This window comes from Equus caballus, chromosome 19 (assembly GCF_041296265.1).
Source record: "Equus caballus isolate H_3958 breed thoroughbred chromosome 19, TB-T2T, whole genome shotgun sequence".
Classification (NCBI taxonomy): Eukaryota; Metazoa; Chordata; class Mammalia; order Perissodactyla; family Equidae; genus Equus; species Equus caballus.
Genome location: NC_091702.1, coordinates 67,448,925 through 67,466,443, shown reverse-complemented (window position 1 = coordinate 67,466,443; position 17,519 = coordinate 67,448,925). Strand labels below are relative to the sequence as shown.

At 39.2% G+C, this 17,519-nt stretch overlaps 1 protein-coding gene across 11 annotated transcripts in view; it reads left to right on the top strand.

Moving 5' to 3' along the window:
• EPHA6 (EPH receptor A6) overlaps positions 1 to 17,519 on the top strand; it is a 780,034-nt gene that overhangs the window by 609,930 nt on the left and 152,585 nt on the right. The gene's annotated exons all lie outside the window — the stretch shown is intronic.

Genomic DNA, 17,519 nt, shown 5'->3' with positions numbered 1-17,519 from the left:
AACTGCATGATGTGAGTTGATTGATGTTTTTATTAGGATACATCAATCACTGTGAGAGAATTTATTCATTTTCACTCATCACAAATGTCAACCAAAAACATCGGTGATTTTTTTTCTCCCTTTCATTCAGATGCACTGGCTGTTTCAGCCCTGAAAATAATGCACTGACCTTTCCCCTAAACATTAATGGCATGATTCTATTGAAATAAGTTCAGTTTTCATTTTGGCATAGCCATATATTGTGTGGGACATGCTATTGTATTTGGTACTGGAATCCATAAATACAAAACGCTGTAGCACCTCTGTAACTGTCACCTTCTCGTGTCCTAATCACTGAAGTATCCATTACGCTGAGATGGAAGTACACAAAAATGCCTTCCCTTCTCTGGGGCTTCTGTGATGTAATGGTTTCTTTAATGTAGGTTATATCTCACTGCAAGAGTTCCAGAATATTCCTTGGGGAAACAGGTCTTGATGGGAAGGAGAGGCTGCTGGGGAAACTCCAAAAAGAGAGGGGCTGCTTACGGAGAGGAGAAGCATGGGTGAGCCGAGGGGCTTCCTAGTTTGTTCCAGAAAACGGCGCAGCTAGTTATTTCCCTAAAAGAGGATTTATAATTAATATAATTGCTTCTTACACAGTAGCTACTAAATGTACTAAAACAAAAACCGAAGCTTCCCTTATGTCAACTCTCCTGTTCCACATTTTTCTTCCCGAATGAAACTGCGATCCTGGGTCACGGGGTTGAGTGTCATAGACTCAGAGAATATTTCACACTAACTACCTCCATGTAAAGAATTTGGAAGACCACATTGATCAAATGATGAAAGTTCTAATTATACAACATTTAAAGCTTAAAATTACTATTTTGCATAAGATGGAACAAATGAAGGAGTTCCTATAACTAAAATAATGCTACCAGTCTTTCGGTATTCCCCAGATTTTAGCTGCAAAGATTTAACAGGGCAAGTCTTAGCTGCTAAGGAGGCCCACCATTCAGTCTAATTACAGAGGCCTGCTCTTCTACCACTGAAGAAATTGAGAACTGGCCAGGAAAGCAGAAAGAAAACAAGACTGGTAGAGAAGCTGGTAAAAATGAAGAAAACCCCTTTCTAAATCAAGTTTGAGTCCGTTCAATGGCTTATGAAGAAGCTAGTTGTAAATTTAATGGAATGGGGGATATATTTTTGCTTGTGTTAAAGATGTCTCCCTTACAATAGGAAAGTAAAACCTCTCATTTAAAAAATAGGACATTATTCAGAGTCATATGAGAAAAGCCATACTACAACTTAGAATCTTGATAAGTCCGTCATCGAAGACAAAATAAACCTATTTCCACCATTAGCCTCAGTGGGTAATATGAGAGGTAGGAACTGCAGTAAATGCTAGTTTTGTGGTTTCTAAATTTTGTCCGAAAAGCTCCTCTTCATTGATGCAAAAATAGTAAAACAATGATTATCTAGTTATAAATACTGTATATTCTGATTTTAAAAATCTGTAACTTTGTTTTTTGTTTTTGATGTCTCATAACCCTTGTTCTTTCCTGAAATGAACCTTGTTGTACAAAACGTTGCTCAGGACTGTCAGGTTCGGGACAGTTAAAGGAGGACGCTAGGGACTTCTGGTGCTTTCAATTAGAGAAATCTCCATGGACTGAGGCAATTTTCTCCTAACTGCTCCTCCTGCCTCCGTTCCTGCCCTTGCCCACTCTTCACACTCAGCCAGACCGATCTTTGTAGAAAAACGTTTGCCAACTGTACTTAGGAAAAGAACCCTCCAGTCTCTGCTTTGGCCTCCAAGGCCTCTGACGAGCTGGACCCTGCTGCCTCTCAGCTGTTGTCTTCTGCATCCTTCTCCTGGCGCCTGTGCTCCAGGCAGAGGTGGGCCTTGTGCACCCCAAGCTCACTCTCCCCAGGGCTCCCATGTGTCCTTACCTCCTGCCCCAACCCTCCTAAACAGCCCGCAAGGCTGGCGCCTGAGAACCTGGAACCCACTGAAGTCTAGAGTAGAGCTCCTCCTCGCCTGACTCTCTGTCCTGGATGCCTGCTCTGTCTCCCCACCTTGTGCATAGAATTCTATGAAACCATGTAGGCTTCGTTCAGACATGCTCAGAATATTCTGGGCCAAGGGAGATTCTAGCATCTATAAACAACAGAGAGTTGCATCATGAATGAATTAATCATTTTAAACAGCGACATCATTAAAACGGTGTCATACTAGCATTTCTGGAGTTTCCAGTTTTACTCATGCCTTTATTTTGGCACGTTACTAAATACAGATTATTTAGGGCAAATAAATTATTCGGTTTAAAATTTGAAATAAAATATAGACCAGAGCAGAACTATGTATGTTTCTGTAAAATATTTTTATCGTATATCAAATTGGATATGATAGGATTCTTACCTTTTTATAATTGTTTATAAACCACAAATACTCTGAAAGTGGAATTATGTAGTAAATAATGGAATTATCAAACACTGCGTATGTTGAGAATTATTTAGAGAAGTCTTTTCAGTTTAGGTGGATTAGCCTGTTTGCAAATTAGTTAAAATGAGCCTTAAAAAAAGCTTAAAGCAGGATATTTTTAAAAAGTAAGTTAATTTTACAAACCATGTTTATTGGAAAGCAAGGTAAACTTTTTCTGGTTAAATGGATTCCGAAAACAACAAACTCGTCATTAACTGAATAGTTTTTTAGCTCAATAAAATTATTTTCTAAACCAAGTTTATTGTTTAGGAGAGAACAAACCAAAACTGTAATAGTCTTTATCTTTGGATTACAGATTTGGAATAATTTTGTTTCTGTTTTTGTACTTTTGCAAATTCCTGTGTTTTCTACAGTAGACAAATACTGTGTTGGTATTTTGTTTCTAAGCTAAGATGAAAAATTTATTCATATTAAATGAACAACCTTATGAAATTGCCACTTTTGTAGGTCAAAAATTGTTGAATGTAGGAAATTTATGTGATTTCACCTAAGGGTTAGGTTTCATTTCTAATAAACTCAATTTGGAAGTGAGTTGGCCAACTTATAAATGGAATGTTATGTGTACGCATAATATTTTTTTATAACTGAACCCTTGAAACAATTGAGGGAAACATCTTGCCAAATAAAATAGTAAATTAGTTAGTCACGTAAATCCAGCTCATGCTAATTTAAGGAAAAACAAAAGTAATTTATTGGATCACTTAACTGAAAAGTCCCACAGAAATCCAAGAAGAGCTAGATGCAGGGGCTCAAATGACAGTGAGGTCACGTGCACACAGACAAGACCTCTGCTTGTCTCTGCACGCTCCCTTTGGATTCCTTTTCAGTCAGATTGTTCCCACTCTTTCGGAAGCTTGGCTCCCTGCGGATCCAGCGACTAAGTTGTCCTTAGTTGGGCCACGCGCCCGTCTTTGGTATAATTTTGTCTAGATGGATGGAATGCTCTGGCAAGACTGTGTCACATACCTCCCCCTCCAGAAGAAGTGATTGACAGGAATAGCTTGGAACCCATAAGGAGCACTTCTCAAAAGGAAAGACAACAAACAAGTAATCGATGTCCACTGTATGGGCTTTAAAAAAATCTCCATAAAAGTAATTTGTTTGGTTTTGCTAGTTACAAGCATAACTCTTTCTATGTTTGCATATGTAATCTATATATAACAATAATATGCACTATCAGATTGGGAGAGTGATTCATGAAATAACAGGCTGGGAAGAGAGTCAAATATTTTAGGAAAACAAATACTATTCGTAAACCCAACAACTTCGCCCAGCCATGGTTGAGTTGTTCATTAACTACAATTTATGTTTTCTTTCAATAGCTGCTTATAAAAAGAGCTAAGGAAAACATGGATGGACTTTTTTCTTTTTTAAATTTATATTTGAACAAAACCGAAAATTTAAAGAGTAAAAATAAATCACAAACCTACCATCTAAAATATCGTTAAATATAAAATGTGGTTATCCTTCTGCCGTGTAATCCCATCCCCTGGAGTTGACCCTGTTAATAATCCGGGCATGGGCTCCCTAAATCTTCCGTAAGCCTGTATAAATGCATCTATATCTATACCTCTCTCTGTGCTGTTTTATAAACAGAACTGGAATCATGCTATACAAGTTAGTTGCAATTTTTTTTTTCAAATTTGGCAATTATATCATTTAGGATTAGGTTTGACTGTGAGTAACTGAACAACTAGAATCGCGGTGGCTTAAAATAAGATAGAAATTTACTTCTTCCTCACTTAAAAGTCTAAATAGGTAGTACAGAGTTTTTGATGGCCCCAGTATCATTAGGGAGCCAGGTTCCTTCTATATCATCTTTCAGCTCTCGTCAACATAGGACTCAACCTTAGGATCCAAGACGCTGTCCGAGCTCCCCCTGTCCTGTCACCCTGTACCTGCAGGAGGGAGAAGGCTGCTTCCTGGTCACCTTGAGAACATTCCGTGAAAGCTGCACTGAGAGCTGCTGCAAGGGAGGCTGGTGGGGGCGGGGGGGGGGGGTGGTTAGTCCTTGTCTTGGGGTCCTGTTATCTGTATTTGTCATGCCTTCCCAGGTTCTGTATTTTCTAATGTTCTGACATCTGGGCCTTGCTGATCCTGAGGAGACTTCCCTCCTGGGCTAACCAGTTCCTAGAGGAAGTAGACAGCTCAGCTGCAATGGGCCTTTCCTGTGCACAGCAGCCAGTCCAGAGCCCACACTCCCCAACCACCTGCTTCACTGGGCCCTCACTCCCCAGCTATCACCCCCTGTCCTAATCACCCACACGCCCCAACCACCTCCTTCACTGGGCTCTCACTCCCCAGCTATTACCCCCAGTCCTAATCACCCACACGCCCCAACCACCTCCTTCACTGGGCTCTCACTCCCCAGCTATCACCCCCTGTCCTAATCACCCACACTCCCCAACCACCTCCTTCACTGGGCTCTCACTCCCCAGCTATCACCCCCTGTCCTAATCACCCACACGCCCCAACCACCTCCTTCACTGGGCCCTCACTCCCCAGCTGTTATCCCGCTCTCCTAATCACCCTCACTCCCCAGCCACCTCCCTCACTGGGACATCACTCCCCAGCTATTATCCCCCTGTTCTAATCACCTGAGAGCCATGTATCAGACAACTGAGGGCAGCCCCTATACCCTGAAGTCCATTGAGATTATTTAAACGGCCCAATCCTAGACTTGCTTGGCCTGCTTACACTGCTTCACTCATTCCTTCTGCTAAAACCCCAACATTGGCTCTTGTCCACATCTTCCCTCACTCCCTCTTCCTCCTGACCCACTATGGTACTTCCCCCTGTGGCCCTGTGGTGCACCATGACTCCTGTTTCTAGGCATCTTTGAGTATAAAACTTCTTCCTTTATAACCGTCATTCCCAGGCTGTGTGTCTTACCATACCTGATCAAAACAAGTCCTGGGTACATTTTCACACATTGCCTGATAGTGGTGAAGGTTGTACATCACTTTCTGAATGTACTAAAATCATAGAATTAAAGACTTTTAAAAGGGTGAATTTTATGGCATGTGAATTGTATCTCAATAGAAAAGTAAAACAATGGGTTTTGTTACAGTAGAAAAATGAAATAATGGCTATTGGGGGATGATGGCCATGCTGGACAGTGTCATGCTCCAGATTAGTACATGCAGTTATCCTCTTTCGTGTCTGCCCAATGTTACATGGATATATTATATTTTATTCAAGCTTTCACTTAACAGTAGACATTTAGATTGCTTCCCTTTTGTCATGTTATAAACTATGCTGTAATTTACATCCACATCATACTTTTATTATCATAGGATAGATTCCTAGAAGTGTAATTGTTATGTCAAAGGGTGTGTCATAGTCTTTTAAAAATAAATACTGCAAATTACTTTCCAAAATATTATGTCAGTTTAGGATCCTCTTAAAAGATTGAGACCCCTTTGATTATACTTAATTCTACCTGCTATTTATCTTTTTTTACCAATCCAGTTGGTTGTAAAAGCACCTCATTATTGTTTTAATTTGCATATCTTTGACTATATGTGTAATTTAATGTTATTTTTTATTTTTATTGGCCATTTTCCTTTCTTTCTGTGACAGTTGCCTGTTCATGTCCCTAACCCTTTATTATCCTGGAGTATACGACTCATTATTAACCAAGGACATCAATAGTAACCTGCTGTCTATGTCTGGAAATGTATAAGATAGTCTCTTCATCTTCTGTGACCCCAAGATACATCCAAGAATATGTCTTCTTTACATTAAGCCTGACTACTACTCAGCGTCCACTTGAAAACTCATTTTTTCTTCACTTCAGGGTGGTTTTCTTCAGTTGTTTCTTTGAAAATTATTTCTCCTCAATTTTTTCACTCCTGCTAGAACTCAGAATATGCACACTTGATATCCCAAATCTATCCTCCTTTATATTTCATATCTTTATTCAAGATTTTCCATTCTCATGTGATTTTAAGGTAATTCTTCCATATTTTTCAAAATGAGCATTGAGTGTTCAGTAATGTCCTTCTTTTTTTAAATTTCTTCAGCACATTTTCCTTTTTCCTTCACAATATCTTATTGTATCACAAGAAGAATTTTCAGCACACGTTTTTGGTTACTCTTCTGTTTCATCAACTGTATCTGCTTTAGAGGGGCCATCTGCTCTGGTGCTTCAGCCTGGTCTCCTTCACTCAACTCCACTTAACTCTTCTTTACCGATTCATGTCAGAGGGTTGGTTCCATTAGCAAAGGTGCAGGTTGAGTCATAGTAGGTTTGGCAATCAATAAGAGATTGATCAGATTTTCTTTCCCAGTGTAGGGCTTCTCTACTGAAGCCAGGAGTGGGTGAAGGAAGAGCGGCCCTTGATTCCCTGGGCTCTGCAGCTGGGGTGGGAGGTCCTTTTCCAGCGGTTCCAAGGCGTATTCATCTCTGGCAGGAATGGCAAGCTTTTCCCGTAGCCACAGGCAGCTGGCTGCAGCAGGACTTCCTCTCTAGTGAGGGGAGCACCCACTTAGCTACTGGGCTCCAAAGACAGTTTCAGGATTGTCGGCCTTCACCTCGGGTTCTGCAAGGTGAGCCTTTCCCTGGGCCACTGGCTGCCTTCCGTCCAGCAGCAAGCGGATCTCAGACATTTCCCCTCATGTTTCTTTGTTTCTTCCCTCTCCCAATGCATGGCTGTTTGTCTTAGGTCCTCTCTCCCCTTTCCTGAGCTTTCTGCTGCACATTCATCTTCTACGTGTGTAAGTATGGATTTACAAACGTACCCATGTATAAGGCAATATTAATGCATCTTAGAAAACAAAAATGGGAGTAAAATGATACTTTAAAGGCTTTGATAAAATATGTCTAAGCCTTTAATCTTGAATGCTTTTAAGAAGCAGTACAAGTTTTTAATACTCATGGGCAATATACATGTAATATTTGATACATGCTAATTTTTTTTCTTATTCCTGTGTTATTTTCTTTCTTTCTTTCTTTCTTTCTTTCTTTCTTTTTAATTGCAGTAACATTGGATTATAACATTATATAGCTTTCAGATGTACATCATAATATATTTCGAATTCTGTGTCGATTACATCATGTTCGCCACCCAAAAACTAATTATAGTCCATCCCCTCACACGTGAGCCTAATCACCCCTTTTGCCCTCCACCCTTCCCCTATGGTAACCACCAATCCAATCTCCATTGCTATGTGTTTGTATGTTGTTGTTCTTATCTTCTACTTATGAGTGAGATCATATGGTATTTGACTTTCTCCCTCTGACTTATTTCACTCAGTGTAATACCCTCAAGGACCGTCCGTGTTAATACATGCTAATTAAAAATATTTCTTTTTTTATCCATTTTGTCCTTGACTTACAAAGAATAGCAAAAGTTAGAATATGAATATCTGTGTTAGCTTTAACCCTTTCTACACATGCTAATGAGACAAAATACAATAATTTATGCACATTAAAATATTTGTTTTACAGAGTTACTTACTATAGTATTTATTGATAACTTGCAGAAATTGGTAATAAACTAACCAATATGTGTGAGACATTCTCAGAGTTGGTTTAGGGACAAAATATATGTTATAATCTCAAAAATATTGGAAATAATAGATGCATGGCATGCGTAAGATGAATAGTAAGCTTTGAACACTTTGGAGTAAACACTTTAGAAGGTTGACTAAAGAGATTATTCCAGAACAAGCAAAATAAAAACAAACTACCAGTATTACCAGTATTTCACAGTACACATAACCAGTATCAACAGTATTGCACAATACACATAGCTGTTAATAAGAGCAAGATGAAAACTTGAATTAACTCCCCAAATTCCAATGAAATGATAGTAACAATGCAAAAACAGAACAAATCTTAATTAGTGTTGAGAATAATGGGAGAGACCTCTAGAGTTGTTGATGAATATGTACAAATGGAAGGTAGATAGTTTTGAATAGATAGATGAATCACAAAGATGGGACATACAGCTCAGAAAATCTGCAAGAAAAACTGTTGGGAGCATTCTTTTTAGGAACAAAGAAGTTCCAAAGCAGCAGAGAGAGTGGAGGTGGGAAGGTACTCAGAAATCAGGGTGACTCCTTAAATAAATTTCTACCACACCACTGTTGCCCTCTGCTCAGTCCCTTTCCCCACTTCCTTGTCTCAGAGCCACTGGACTTAGCTCAGAGCCAGGCTAAAAGGGGCTGTTTACTTTCTAAAGAAGCAAAGAAGTTGCCTGCAGAGCAGTAGAGCTCTAACGTGGTGCTGCCACCCCGGAGCGAAGCTTCCTTACTCTCTGCAAGGGACCAGGCGTAGGGAGACTTGTCTGCTCATCCTCCATCCGTGCATCCTGGAAGGAGACCTGCCGGCCAACAGCTGTGAGTCAGCTTTCTCTGCCAGGGAAGCAGCTGTTGAATGGAGAACAGACAACAAGGTGAACAGATTTTAAGGAAAACCAAGGGCACAAAAGAGAAGCAACAAGAGGTAAAATACACAGCTAATGACCATAAAACTTATTCAGGAAACATAAGGAAACCCTTTTTTTCCCAAAAAAAAAGTCTATTTGATCTTCTCACACTAGAAAAGATATTGCAGCCATAAGATAAGAACAAGCTGCCATTGAAAAAATAAAATCCAGCCAAACTATCTAGAATAAGGATCAAAAACAAAGAATAATTGTTTAGATATCCAAAGAATGAGAAACAACTCCTTTCTGAAATCCTTATCGAAATAAAAATAAAAGAATCCATGAAATAAAAAGATTCGAATTCCAAAACAAGTGGTACATGAGCACAAAGAAAAGAAATCCCAAGAGGATAGCTACGCGAAATGCCCTGAGAGCAAGTGGACTAAATCAGAGTCGTGCTAGGTCTCCCAAAGGATGTCTTCAAATTACGGAACGGCGAGTGGAGCTAGAGCATCCACTCACTAGTGGCTAGCGACTAGTCACATGTGCCTATTTGCATATAAATTTATATTAATTAAGATTAAATGAAATTTAAAATCTGTCTTCTTAGTCACACTAACTGAATTTCCAGTGCTCCATAGCCACATGTGGCTGGCAGCCCCTAGATTGGATGGCACAGATATAGAACATTTTCATCATTGCTGAAAATTCTGTTGAACAGCTTTGATCTTACTGATATGGTGAGCATATTTCTTTCATTCATTCTTCAGCAAACACCTGCCGAATGGCTTCTCTTTGAAGAACAGAATAGGCTGAAAATAAAACATCTATGACAAGCTAGCAAAGGCCATGTCCTCCTGTGTCTGTAGAGCCCACCAGGCAGAGAGACAATAAACAAATAATGCATCGTATCATAGAAGGGCTTGACAGTGGCCAGAAGGAAAACTAAAGCAACGTAAAGGGATAGAGGAAGGGCCTTCTGAAGTTGGGTGTGAGTAAAGGCTTCCCCGAGAACGTGAGGGTTGAGGGAAGTGAGGTAAACCGCCACAGGAAGTCTGTAGGAAGCGTGTTCTAGGGAAAGAGAAAACCAAGTAAAATGACCCTGGCATGAAAAACTTTGAGCATACAAAGAACAGCAAGAAGGCCATTGTGGCTAAAAGAGCAGACAAGCAGGGATGTGGCCGGAGGCAAAGTCAGAGGAGAGAGCAGGAGGCAGACCACGCAGGAACTCGCAGGCGAGAGTCAGCAGTGGGCTTTCTTCTGGGAGAATGGGAAATGTTTGAGTTGGGGGGTGTGACATGATCAAATTTATATTTTAAAACCATCACTTTAGCTGTTTGGGTGTCAAATTAATTATAAAACTGCAAGCATAGAAGCAAAATTTATCTAAAAACTTCAGAAAAAGTAAATTATTTACCAGAAAGTTCCTGGTTCAAATGTGAAGCAAACTGACATGTGGAATGATCTGTAATGGAGTGTGGGAATTAAGCCTTCATTTAACCTTGAGGCCTTAAACATTCTCCTTCAAAGGACAGGCTTAGTGAGCGAATTGTGCTTCCTTTTCTACAAATTCATCGCAATAGTGGGTTTTGCAGAGAATAATATTTAAGCAAACTATTATAAATCCTATTTATTAGTATCAAATGTTTAGAATCAATCTACAAGCAAAGACTGAAATAAAATCATATTAATAATTACAGATATGAGGTTATACAAATTTAAAAATAATTAGGTAACTGACAATTCAGAAAGTGGAGGCTGATATAGGGACATGAAATTTTTTCATCTCACGTAGTGAAATGTTGATGGAACAATTAATAGTAGTTGAAATGTTATTTAAAAGCATTGAGTTACTTAGTAGGGATAAAAGCTAAAATACTAACAAAACTCAGAAAGAAGTCAATATTTTAAGAGGGACTCAATTGATTCTGTTTAAATCGGATCAATCAAGTAATACCAGTAAAAACACATTACTTATAATTATTATAATCCCTAGAAGAATAAATCAGAAATGTATAAAAAATACTTACCTCTGAGAAGGTTTACAAGATCCAGTAGACTTTTTCTTGGTGTTTAATACTATTTTGAAGTACTTGTGTTTTTAACTATTTGCTTGTCATGCTTTATAATAATAACAATAATTCTATTACATAGGACTTAAAAATATTATATTACTGATACTGTATTACAAAATAGTACTCAATTTTTTTCTCACAATAAAATTTAAAACTGATTGGCAAAATTACGCATTTTAGATGCTGAGTGAATGGTCCACTTTTTTTTTTTTAATGTGCACTTTGTTCACTCTAAGTAACCACAACAAACATCAAAAACAATATATTCACAAAAATGGGCCATAGAGCTGGTTCAGGTACAATAAAGGCATATTTTTCAAACTGTTCTCAGCAGCTCCAGGCCAAGGACATTGGCAAAACTTGCATGGTTGCAATTTAAAGAAAGAATAAATAGATAAAAATTGGAAGTCATACTGAGCATTAAAAATCCTTGATACATAGGTCATGACAAAAATTCCCATGCAACATTTTCTTTCCCCAAAAGATAAGTTAGCCATACGTAATGGATCATGTCCAAGGAAGAAAACAGAAGAAAAGAATAGTAACATTTTGTTGTATTTGATCAGTATAGAGATTTACTATTAAATGCGTAAAGATCTCTGATGCTAATGTCGAGCTTGAAAAAGTTGTCAGCAGCTTTTACACCCTGTAAGACCAGTTGCTGCATAATCAGAGGTCATAGAGAACGAAAGCTTAGACATGTTCCAAGTAAATGTCTGGCATACACAGCACCTTAGAGGCAGAAAAAACTTGAAAAGCACTATTCCCAATGTCAGAAAAGAGAGTAGAAAATGAAGGATAGAGGTGACTTTCATCAGCATGGAGGTGATATCCATGATATGCAATCCACACGCCAAGGGAGAAGTGGTTTACAGAGCGCGCTGGAGACCAGAAGCAAGCTAAGCAGTCTTCTGCCAAAATTCTTAGGAAAAAAAAAAAAAGACAATTTTGTTTCACAAGCACATAAAGAAATCAATTGAATAAATATCAAAAGGAATCTGAGCTGTCAAGCACAGCTCCTTGAAGCCCCTATGTTAACCAGATGCCATGATTTATAAAGCACATAATAAATATTCAAGGAAAATGAGCTTAAAGAAAAAAAAATAAACTAATTGTACATTTGTAGTAATAGTCTTATTATTACAGGTGATTATTATGGCCTACGATTACAGGTTTTAAAGAAACAGGAATCTGTTGGACTATCTGTGTATGATTTTCAAATTCTGAAGAGAAAGTTTTTAAAGTCTGCTTTCTAAATAATTCTAACTTCAACAAGTCATAATCACTGAGCACTGATAGTAATTAAATCTCAGAATGTACCTTGAATAGATTAGATAATAATGTAATAAAATATCAGAATTTACAAATTATGAATACAAATATATATTCCCACATATTTATTAAGATCTTTAAATTTTCAAGTTCTTGCCACTGCAAGAAATCATAAAGAAAGGAAGAGTCTTTATAGGATTTACCAAGTAAACACTGGAAGAGAAGGTCAGTAGTAAAACCATCTAACCAAGCACCCTCAATTTCAATGAGAAACCTAAGAGTCTAAAGAATCACTCTGCTAAAAATTGTGTACTTAATTTTTGCTAAAGTGAGAATTATATAACTAGCACTGATTCGAAATCCAATTTTGGACAATGACGACTTGAAGTCAATTTTATATATTGATTGTCCAGGTTTATTTGCAAAATGTATTTGTCAGGGCCCTTTTGGTGAGAAGTCACAGAAATCCAAGTCATTGTTTTAATCCAAAGACTGTTGTATCTAGATCCAGGATCAGTTAGCTGCAGGTGTGGCTGGATCTAGTATTTATAAACAAAAATAGTTGCTTTTGGTCTCTTGCCGATGCTTTATTCTGTAGTGGCCTCACTCTCAGGGTGAGCTGTTGCTATAAGGCAGCCTACTGTATCTTGAGATTTATCACCTACCTACTTCAACTCCAGTGAGTTGAGATTTATCACCTACCTACTTCAACTCCAGTGAGTAATAGCCTTTATTCCCTAACAGTAGAGACAAAGTCCTGGAATTGAGCTTTGTTGGCCTGACATGCTGTAGGCTCACCCCTGGAGCTCAAAGGGGATAGAGGGATGGATTTAAACCCCACGACTACCAAATAGAAACTGCATGAAATGAGAGAAGGAAAAGTTGGTTTTAAGGAAAATCAATGTGCTCTCCCAAGACCAAAGGAACATGAATTGCAGGCGAGCAAAAGCAAGAGATCTCCACTATTTTTAATTGGGTTTATTTTTTATTCTTAAGATGATATCACACCTGGTATGCTTAATATTGTAGGATTGTAGGAAGAACATTGGGAATGGAGGCAGGAAGAGCTAATTGTATGACCTTGAGTAAGTTGCCAAGGCTTTCTTAGCCTACTTTCTTCATATGTAAATCATTTTAAAGGTACATTCATCGTTACAGTTCCATGAATAATTTGATGAAGAAAAAAGAACCTGGTAAATAAAGGCTGTGTGCCAAAAATAAATCCAGGCCTGCTGTATCACACAACTTCAGAGGACATCATTCACACAGAATACAATAGAAGAAATCCAGCAATGTTATCTATGAGATGGGGCCAATGCCTTCTTTAAAGAGCTCTATGAAGATTTAATATGATAACATGTGAAAGCATCCAGCATAGTGTTGGCCACTAATGTGGATTGAATTGTGCCCCTAAAAAAGATATGTTGGTGTCCTCTCTGCCAGTACCTCAGAATGTGACATTTGGAAATAGAGTGGTTGCAGGTGTAATTAGTTAAGATGAGGTCATACTGGAGGAGGGTAGACCCTTAATCTAATATCACTGGTCTCCTTATAAGAAGAGGAGAGAGAGACGCAAAGGGAGGAGAATGCCATGTGAAGACCCAGAGACACATAGGGAGAAGACAACCATGTGAAGATGGAAGCCAAGATTGGAGTGATGCATTTACAAGCCAAGGAACACCAAGGATTGCTGGCCATCTCCAGAGGCTGAGAGGCGTGGAGCCAGATTCTCCCTGGGAGTTCTCAGGAGGAATTAACACTAGCAACATCTCGATTTCAGGCTTCTAGTCTCCAGAACTCTGAGGGAATAAATTTCTGTGGTTTCAGCCACCCATTTTGTGGTACTTTGTTACAGCATCTCTAGGAAACTAATACAGCCACACTGGAGTCAGTCATGGTTAGTTAAATTTGAAAATGCTTTAATGTTTTCTAAATGAAGTATTACTCACATATTTTAAGTCTGTTGACATTTTAGAAATTCCTATTCCACTCTAGAAAGCCTCTCCTGTCTGACTCGATACCCTTCTCTCCCAGCTCTCCTCCTATCCCTCTAACTGTTCTCTGTCTTTATCGTGTCCTCCTTTTCCTCTTCCCTTCAGTGTTGGTGGAGTCCAATATTCAGACATCAACCCTCTTCTCCTTTTACTGTGGGCATCAATGACTATTCATGGTTTACCAAATTCATAGTTACAGCCAACATCACTCTCCTGAGCTCCAAATATGCATTGGCCAGTTGCTCTTCTCCTTCTAGATATCAAATGCACAGCTTAAACAGAGTATGTTCAAAACAGAAGTCATAATCTTTTTCCCAAGTATGATTCTCCCCCAGCATAAACTCAGGAGTTATCACAGATTGTTCCTTTCCCTTATCTTTCACATCTAATCCAGAGCCAAGCTATGTTAATTTCTCCCTTCTACTCTCTCGTGTTTATCTCCTCCTTTTCATCTCCATTACTAACTTAGTTAAATCTCTCATCATTTCTTTCCTGAATTATAGAGAATCACATAATGTGCATCCCTGCCTCCATTTTTGCTGTCTCCCAGTTCCTCCTACCCACTGCTGCAGGCGTGATCTTTATAAAAGGCAAAACAGATAAAATTACTCCCTACTTAAAAATCTTCAAGTTTTCCCACAGACTGATGGATGGAATCCAGGTTCTTGGGCAGAGTATTCAAGGCCCGCATTGATCTGGCACTTGCCTCCTCTCTAGGACCATTTTTGCTAGTTGCTGTGTGTTCTCCAGCTCTATTTAACACTCAGAGCCCCAGAGAGCACCACGCCCCCAAGCAGCTCCTTCTGCCCATGGTGTCCCTGTCCTCTGTCCCAGTGCCAAACACTTTTCCTCTTTACATTCAAATCCAGACTTTCCTCCTCTGTATAGAATTGTGACTTCCTTTTTATCCCTACTCACATTTATTTTATGATTTTTTAATTTTTTTTAATTCCTTTTCTTTCCTACTCAAATATCTAACAGGGCACCTAAAACACAGTGTCACCCTTGTTATTTTATACTCGTTTTTCTCCCCAAGCACCTCATGAAGGCGGGATTCTCCATGATGTGTCTCCACATATGGCACATAAGAAGTGCCCAGTGAATGTCTGCTAAATTAATGAACAGAAATGAAAAAATAAACAAATGGGTGAACAATGTGAGATAAATGCTGAACAAGCCAACAGCCCCCTAGGGAAGCATTTCACTTGTGACTAGATGTACACTGGACTCCGTCTACATCAGCAGTAGGTGAAAGCGCAGAATCTGGAGTCCAGTAGCTTGGATCCCCTGCTTGGTCACTTATTTAGGCGACTTGGGGTGAATTTTGACTTTAAGGTGAATTTTGCAGACATTTCTCTGCAAAAATTGGGATGGAATAATTCTTCCTTCATTGAGTTGTTAGGAAAATTAACTGAATATATATTTATATGATTAAGAATGTGTTGGGGCCTGCCTGGTGGTGCATCAGTTAAGTTTGCATGTTCTGCTTTGGGTAGCCTGGGGTTCGCTGGTTCGGATCCAGGTGCAGACATGGCACCATTCAAGCCATGCTGTGGCTGGCGTCCCACATATAAAGTAGAGGAAGATGGACACGGATGTGAGCTCAGGCCCAGTCTTCCTCAGCAAAAAGAGGAAGATTGGAAGCAGATGTTAGCAATACTTTCAGTGACACAGATTAGAGGCAAGACTTTTGTTTTCATTGGAAAGAATTCTTATTCTTTCTGTCTGCATATATTGAAAACCTGAATGCAAATTATTATAAACAGCATTTCTGTAGCTCCTGATACTTTCTGATCTACACGTGAAAATACACCTGTTTATGACAGGGTTCTTTCACTCCCAGTGAGTGTTGACAAATGTGTGCTGTAATCTGTTTGTACTCCCTGATGGCTTTTCTCCGCACTGCACTGGGATGCAGGACCCGAGAGGGATTGTGGGAGTCACCCTGACTCCTGTTGTATCAAACCTGGTCGAATCCTACGTGAAAAAAAGAGATTCCTTTAATGTGCAGAATCCGCTGGCGCTGCTCCTGGGCCACACTGCGGATTTTCATTTTACCTCAGCTGCCACCAGCTACTTGATGGTTTAAGTCTGTAGTAAGTAGAAGAATAAATAAATTAAAACAAATTTGTGATACAAATACGAATGTGAGGGGCTCGTAGAAGTGAGTGGTCAGGAAAACTTTACGGAGAAAAAGAGGCATGATTTGGGAGTGAGAGGGTACCTGGGATTTGAACAGGCAAGGAGGTGGAATGGAAGGCATCCTAGGTGGGGAGCAGTGTGGGCAGAGGGACAGGACCAGAGCACACCTGTGTTTTGGAGATGGGTGCACTCAGTCTACCTTAAGCCTTAGGTTTCTGTGGGGAGGAATCAGGATATAAACTGGAAAGATGTGTTAGATCGCACTATGGAGAGCCTTAAATGCTCAACGGTGCTGTTTTAACCCTACCCAAAATGTTATAGAAAGTGGTTAAGATTAGAAAAACTTTTGAAGATTAGAAAGTTTTGAAGAATAGAAAGATGGCAATTCTTCCTGAAAGGGATATTGTGCAAAACTGCCAGAATAAACTAGAGCTTAAATTCAGGCCAGACTTCAAGGAAATAATCTCCTTCCACCAGCAATTGTAGAGTCTAGAAGCCAGAATGTGGCAGCAGAGAAGTCATCTTCAGATTCTGTTAAGAGCTGAAGGGTCAGCAAGAGAAAGATCAAATGAAAATAGTTCATATATAGAATCAGGAAAAAGTTTGAAACTAAAAGTCTAAATTCAAGAGTAGAGTCTGGGATGGACCAAATCGGCATGTGGTGGGCAGAACCCAGGTCAAATTATGTCATCATATATAAACATCTCACATGTGTCACAGTAGGGACATGTCATTTGGGGTAGCCATCTTGCTTGTTACAAAATACTGCTGCCAGGGTGGCCCAGGAACTCAATAAACCCTAATAGGAAGGAGGAGAGCAGAGGGACCAATTAGCCTCCTACTGCAGAGTCAAAATTCAGAGAAGTGAGGGCCCGGGGTAACATGGCAGAAACGAGATTGTAGGGGTCGGCTCAAAGAAGCCTCAAGAGGAAAACACTCCTTTTTAAAAAGGTTCTAAAGTTAAAAGCCTTTTGAAGCAATTGCATATGTCAGGTAATTTCTCCAAAACTTAAGTGCTAATTAATGGATTCTGAAGCTGACTTGCAAGCTAAATTCTTTTAGAAAAGTCACTCTCTCAGTGACCTGGCTATTGCATTATCATCTCAAATGCCATTTTTTCTTATTATTTCATTATGATGTAACCTTCAAAGGACAAAAATTACATGTAAGTCATAAA